General features: G+C 36.5%; 1 pseudogene; it reads left to right on the top strand.

The window, feature by feature from the left end:
* The window catches only part of LOC107745299 (low-density lipoprotein receptor-related protein 4-like), a 47,136-nt pseudogene that overhangs the window by 24,141 nt on the left and 15,175 nt on the right, over nucleotides 1-7,820 (top strand).

Raw genomic sequence — 7,820 nt, 5'->3', positions numbered from 1 at the left:
TCACATTGAGCAGCATTAACTACACAGAGCCGTTGTTCACTGACGAGCTGCGCAAAAAATCGCGCGAATATGAACGTGGTTCGTCAGTGAACAACGGCTCTGTGTAGTTAATGCTGCTCAATGTGAAAGCCCACACGTGATGGAGATTTACCGCTGATTACAGAACCGGCTTTACTGATAAGATGCGCGTTAAATATCACATGCGATTTATCGTGCAGCCCTAGTAAATAGTAAACATTTTTAAAAGCATTCTCAGTTTTTTTTTTCTCTCGTTATGTTTAGGTGGGAGAAACCGCTGTGGGAGCAATAATGGAGGCTGCAGTCACCTGTGTCTTCCAAGCAATAAGACCTACATCTGTACTTGTCCTACTGGCTTTAAAAAGGTGGACCACTATAACTGTGCCCAGAGTGAGTACTGCTTGTTTTAGTTATTTATCTTTGATTTATATTTAGCCTCCTTTCGTGCTACAACAATGTCCCTTCACCTTAAGGGTACAGTAACCTGAGTAGTGCACTACAAATTTCCAGAAAGTGATTGTGTGTGTTTTTGTGTCGGTACCGCAAGGAGCCACTCGTGTTATGGGTTATTGACAGAAATCAAATTAGAAATTTAAGAAAGTTTGCAGAAAAATTTGCAAAAAATTTGTAACTTTTAGCGGTACAAAGGCTTGTTGGAGACAAACTTTATACTTTTGTATCTATCCATAAAAGTGCATTTTAGTACCTTAAAAATACATTTAAAATCCAAGGCAACATGATGCATTATTCGTTCACTACATGCAAAATGCCTCATTCAGCCAATAATTTAATCAAGACAATAACGGATTTCGTCTTCATTAAAATTTGTTAGTAACTAAATAAAATCTAAGATATCCAGGATGTAGTTTTAAATTTGTACATATGCTTAAATGCTTTAAGAACAGTGACAACAACAACAAACAAACAACAGACACAACAACAAACGTGTATAGTTAGCAAACCGCAAAACAATATTAAATGTTTGTTGCATTGCACTGGGAAACCACAAACCGTTAACATTTCGTTAACATACTGGTACAAAATGTATAGCCTGAATGCACGGTAAGTCGCTTTGGATAAAAGTGTCTGCTAAATGCATAAATTAAAATTAAATTAAATTAAATTAAATTCGGCAGTCTTTATAATATGAAAGCCCTTTGTGTTTGACTAGTTCGGAAAATTTATTCTGTTCATCTATCATGGGTTTTATATAGTTTCAAGATTGCATTTGAGACCCAAAAGGTGTTATAAACTGGAAAATGTGTAGCTGTTTATTTATTTATTTATTATTTTACAGTGCAGTAATATACATCATTAACGTACTATTATGAACTAATGCATGTTCATAATCAATAATTGCAGCTTTTCTCTCCATCAACTAACTTTTCTCGTTTACAAGTTTAAAAAAGTGGTTACACTTTATTTTAAGGTGTCCTTGTTACAGTGTAATCATACATTCAAGTGCTGAGTAATATTAATTAACTACATGTACTTACTAGGGCTGCACGATTAATCGAATGCGATTGTCATGCGCATTTTGTTAGTAAAGCCGGTTTAGTAATCAACCGATTTTATTGCGCGATTATGAAATCGAAGAAATCGTTCGTGATAATTAACATATTTTTACTCCAAACTCACTTCATAATGTCAGTCGAGTGTTTGAAATACATCCTTCTGTGAGATGATGTGGCTTCTTACACAGAATAAGGCACGCAACATATTTCATAGTATTTAAGCAGTGATAAAGGCATTGCATTATAAATATACTTTATTTTAATGAAAATTATAATAAGAACTCAGATAAACCGTATATTGCCGTAGTCGTGTGTTTATTAGTCATGTTGAATCAATGAAAGCAGTTGAATCTTCTGTTTATTCAGTTGCAGCCATAGGCATTTCCTGGGTTTCTTCTGCGAGGCGTATTTGGAGTTTCAGCGCGAGAGCGCCCTCTGGCCTTTGGATGGAGATTTACTGCTGATCACAGAACCGTGCTTCACTGAAAGATACGCATGACAATCGCAGCTTCTGTTGAATCGCGATTCCATTTCAATTTATCGTGGTTAGGGTTTGGATTGAGGTTTGGCTTAGGGTTACTGGCATGTAATTATGCATAATTCATTGTTATTATAATAGTAAGTACATGTAACGTGTAACAAGGACACCTTAAAATAAAGTGTTACCAAAAAAGTGAATAATACAGCCACAAATGTAAATAATAAATGTTATATAACAAATCCGTGCTCAATTTATAATTTTCCTTTCATGATAATAATCACATTTTGTGACATGAATGTTTGTCTGTACTGATGAACTTCTTAAATCTGGAGAACTGACAGGAGACCTTTGGTCTTTGATCAGGTCTTGACAAGTTCCTGCTTTTTGCCCGAAGGACGGACATCCGTCGAATCAGCTTTGACTCTGAAGACAAGCTGGACGACGTCATTCCACTGGCTGATATTCGAAACGCAGTGGCCCTGGACTGGGACTCCAGTGAGCGTTATATATACTGGACTGACGTCACCACTGATTCCATCAACAGAGCGAAATGGGATGGAAGCAAACAGGAGGTTAGCAGGAATTTAGCCTGAGACACAAAGATCAGATTAACACTGGTGGTCAGTGGTGCGTTAAAAATTATTTTTTCAAAAGTTTGAAATCATTAACATTTTGTGATGTTTTTGAAAGAAATCTCTAGTGCTTGCCAAGGCTGTATTTATTTGATCAAAAATACAGAGGAAAAAATGTTACTACAATTCTATTTGAATATATGGTGAAATGTAATTTATTCCTGTGATCAAAGCTGTATTTTCAGCATCATTACTCCAGTCTTCAGTGTCACGTGATCCTTCAGAAATCATTGCTGCTCAACAAACATTTATTATTGTCAAGGTTGAGAACAGTTATCACTGCTTAATATTTTTTGTAGAAACTGAAACGTATTTTTCAAGATTCTTTGATTAATAGACAGTTAAAAAAAATAGCATTTATTTGAAACATATGTATTTTTGCAACATTATAAATGTTTTTTACTGTCACTTTTGATCAGTTTCATGCATCCTTTCTGAGTAAAAGTATTAATTTCTTTCTTTTTTTTTATCATATCCCAAACTTTTGAATGGTGGTGTATCGCAGTTTCCATTAAAATAGGACTGTTTTCAACATTGATAATAATCAGAAATGTTTCTTGAGCAGCAAATCAGCATATTAGAATGATTTCTGAAGATCATGTGACACTGAAGACTGGAGTAATGATGCTGAAAATACAGCTTTGATCACAGAAATAAATTACATTTTACAATATATTACAATAGAAAACAGTTATTTTTTTATTTTGATCATATTTCCCAAAATTACTGTTTTTACTGTATTTTATTTAAATAAGTGCAACTGTGGTGAGCATGAGAGACGTGAGATAATTTTGTTTAGTCATCTTAATAAATACATATATAAAATACAGAATGGAATAATTAGGGAGCAAATGAAAAATCTAATAAATTATATGTGTAAGTACTAATGATATATTTTTAAGTGTCCTTTTAGTTAATCTGTTGTTCTTGCCTTTGATTAGGTCTTTTCACACCACTGCTGTTGGACGTCTAATGTATGAATTATGCATGTTTTGGTATATTAAAGAAAGAAATGTGTAAAATACTGACCCCTGGAGAACAAACGAGCAAAAGAGAACAAATCCTCCCTTGTATAGTAGGTGGTTATAATGTTTTGTCATGTAATCTGACAGATGATATTCATGTTGCTTGCAGGTTGTGGTGGACACCAGTTTGGAAAGCCCTGCAGGTCTAGCTATCGATTGGCTTACACATAAACTGTACTGGACTGACGCAGGTATTAATTCATCTTTCAGATCCTAGCATCAGATCTAAGCCATATACCTCTTTTCATCTTATCATGTAATAATTTCCATTGTTTGAGTCCATTTTGCGCACACTACAAGATAAATACTTTGTTTTTGTTTTTGTAATTTTTTGGTTCTCACTTGCCCTCTTCTCACTCCCTTTTCTTCTAATTTCATTGAATGCAGATGCTATTAGCGCAGCTACTCTGAGTGACATGCTAGAAGAGCAGTGACAGGCTTATGCTGCAGTCTGGAGTTTCATGCCAATTAGATATAGATTTTTTCCAGTGTTATTTAGAAAAGGTGGATTTTTCGTAACTCTTTTAGGCACAGATCGGATTGAAGTTTCAAACACAGATGGAAGCATGCGCACAGTTCTGATCTGGGAGAATCTCGACCGTCCCCGGGACATTGTCGTTGACCCGATCGGAGGGTAGGTCAAGTACGGTTCGATATGCAATGCTATACAGTGTCCTCCACAAATGCAAATGGTTATAAATGACTTATATGTGTGTCCACATATATATATATATACACACCCCCCTTTCTGTCTATACTAACCCAGTCTTATTGATAGTCGAAATGACCATTATCAACAACGGAGCTGTTTTCTTATAGTAATTTCCTGATTTGTGCAACTCAACAGCCTCATTACTTTATTGGGTCTTTCCCATAGTGATTGATAAGTATAGGAATTTGGCCTGTTCTTGACCTCAGTTTTATATCCCAGTGAATCAGCAAGTCATGGTTTTACCACTTGGGTGTTAACCAGTCAGATGAACTTATAACATTTGCATTTATGCATTTGGCAAGTTCTTCCTAAGCGACTTGCATTGCATTTAAGGTTTGCATTTGATCAGTTCTTGCTTTCCCTAGGAATCGAACCCGTGACCTACTGTTTGAGCTACATGGAATGCTCTAAAAAAATTTTAAATGTACAATTTGAATTAGAATATACATATAAATTATACTACAATTAGATTTTTGCTCTTAAGAATTTTAAGAGGTTGCAATAATATTGGCACATTTTTTTTTGAAGAAATTTTATATAATTTAGGTCAACTAAAGGTTAGATTTTTTTGTGAATATTTTGAATGAAGCTAAAGTCAGTCTATTTACCAAAGGTGTTAATCTAAATGGAGGATGCTGTATAGACAATGTGACAGTATTACATGAAGTAGTAAAGGTTTACAGGATATTATAAAGACAATATATATAACCATATTTGTTTTGCCTCGACATAGATTCATGTACTGGACAGATTGGGGTGCAAATCCGAAGATTGAGCGCGCTGGAATGGACGCATCCAACCGTATGGTTATCATCTCAACAAACCTGACCTGGCCTAATGGGTTGGCAATCGACTACAGCACTGAGCGACTGTATTGGGCCGATGCTAGCATTAAGACCATTGAGTATGGCAACTTCGATGGATCAGGCAGACAGGTAGACATGAGTGTGTGCGTCTATTTATTTAAATTAATTTGCATTTCATTCTTTCTCAGGTTAAACTTTCATTCGTTCCTTCTTCATTGAAGGTGTTGATTGGCAGTCAGTTGCCTCATCCGTTTGGGTTGACGCTCCATGAAGACCGAATATACTGGACTGACTGGCAATCCAAGAGCATCCAAAGTGCAGACAAGCTCACTGGTTTGGATCGAAAAACGCTGGCAGAAAACCTTGAAAACCTCATGGACATTCACATGTTCCACCATCACAGAACTACAGGTAAAATATCACCGTAGACTGTCTCTATTATGTTTGATCTTGCTATCAAATACAATACAGTCAAAAGTTTGGACATATTGTAGCTTTGTCAATGTAGCCTCTCTTTACAGCGGTGCATTCTGGGTGCTTTATAATGAGTTCACTTCTTGGTTGCACTTCTTAGGATTAGGGTTTGGCTTAAGGTTACTTGCATGTAATTATGCATAATTGTTATTATAGTAGTAATATTAAGTACATGTAACACGGACACCTTAAAATAAAGTGTTACCGAACATTTTAATAATCTAATCCTTTTTTCCACTATAAAGAACCTTTTGTGCAATTAAAAGTTTCCATGTATGTTAAAGGTTCTTAGTGTAAATAAGTATTTGTATAGTATTTATATATTTAGCATGTCATATTAGGTTAATGCCTTAAATGTATCCAATAAATATGAATGAAATAATTTAAACATATAATTCATTTTCAAGTTAGCATTTAGCAGCCCTGTTCGTCGTCTTTCTCCTGTTGACAACTGAAATTCACACACATGCCTAGCAGATATGTGTTAAAGAGGAATGTGGGTCTCTGTCGTATCCGATGTCTTGGGTTTCAGACGGCGGATTACGGCCAGCGGTAACTGATCTTCAGTCTGGAGTCTCATTGGTGTATAATGATCCACCGAGACACCCAGAGGCCTGTTATCGGTTACATCTGATTGAACGGCCATTTCTAGCCCCCTCTCTCTCTCAGCTGTCTCCACTCTTTCTGCTTTTTGTCTGTAGTCGAGACGCCCTGTTCGGTGAATAATGGCGGCTGCAGTCACCTTTGCCTCCTGGCTCCTGCTCCCAAAGCCTCAAGCTGTGCGTGTCCCACTGGTATCAACCTACAGGCGGACGGCAAGACTTGCACTCACGGTAATGCCGATAAGTCCATGCTTCTCTACCCGTCTCAAATATCTAAGAAGCCAGCAATAACTTCTCATTCAGTAGCCATATCTCCACAATTGACTTGAAATTTAATAAAATGGCCGCAGGTGTTCTTTGCTTTTGGGATTCCAGGTGACAGTTCAGTCTTTGAAATTTGAGGCTCATTTTGAGTCGCCTCAGGGGTTTAGGGGTCGCCGTAATGTTGTGTCAGTGGAGATGATGTCATGGGGTATGTCTGAAGGTGAGAGTTATCTCCTGAAAACCATTCAGTTTGCTTTCCATTGGAATTCAGTTGGGGATTTGTCTCTTTTTCTCACTTGTTTGCTCAGGGGTGGGAAACTCTGTCCCTAAGGGGATATTTAGTCTTGGCGACTTAATGCGTTTTGATGGTGCAAATAGCTATCTGATTGACAAAGGCTATTTACAGTAGCTCCGCCCACCAAAATTACAAAAGAAACCATGAGGTTAACTGGGACAGTGGCGTGGAGAGTAGTAAACATGCTGCTGTTCTGTAACACAATATATTGCAGCAATAAACATGCGTGATATTGTTATCAGGGGCACTCCTGTGATTAATTCTAGATAGCTTATTACGAATTGTTCCGATTTTTAGAATGCTTAGTTTTCATCAACAGGTTAAATTTAACAACACTGTGTGTTAAGTCAAAATTTTTACTCTTTTGATTATGACTTTTTAAAGTCATAATTAGGACTTGCCAAAGCATCTTTTTTTTTTCCTTGCGTGGAGGAAATAGGCTTCCATATTGAAATTGGATGTGGTTTCCTTACACTTATTGGACGCGCTGGCACATCACCTGTAATGTGTGTAGCTCATATTGTCACCACACTCAAAACTAACTACTAATTTCACTTAGTGCAAATAGCCTCTGCCTGTAAAATTGCACTAAAGGGGACTTTGAAATTATTTTTTTGCCTTTTTTATTTCATAATTTCAACTTAGTATGTCATAATTTTGACTGTTATAATTACGGCATTTAAAGTCAAAATTTTTACTTCTGTTGATTATGACTTTTTAAGTCATAATTAGGACTTGCCAAAGCATGCTTTTTTTTTCCTTGCGTGGAGGAAATAGGCTTCCATATTGAAATTGGATGTGGTTTCCTTACACTTATTGGACGCGCTGGCACATCACCTGTAATGTGTGTAGCTCATATTGTCACCACACTCAAAACTAACTACTAATTTCACTTAGTGCAAATAGCCTCTGCCTGTAAAATTGCACTAAAGGGGACTTTATTAATCAGAATCAGAATCAGAATGAGCTTTATTGCCAGGTATGTTTACACATACGA

The sequence above is a fragment of the Sinocyclocheilus rhinocerous genome, unplaced genomic scaffold, assembly GCF_001515625.1.
Source record: "Sinocyclocheilus rhinocerous isolate Xijiao unplaced genomic scaffold, SAMN03320098_v1.1 scaffold1399, whole genome shotgun sequence".
Classification (NCBI taxonomy): Eukaryota; Metazoa; Chordata; class Actinopteri; order Cypriniformes; family Cyprinidae; genus Sinocyclocheilus; species Sinocyclocheilus rhinocerous.
Note: the sequence above shows the minus strand (reverse complement) of the source record. Positions and strands in the feature narration are given on the sequence as shown.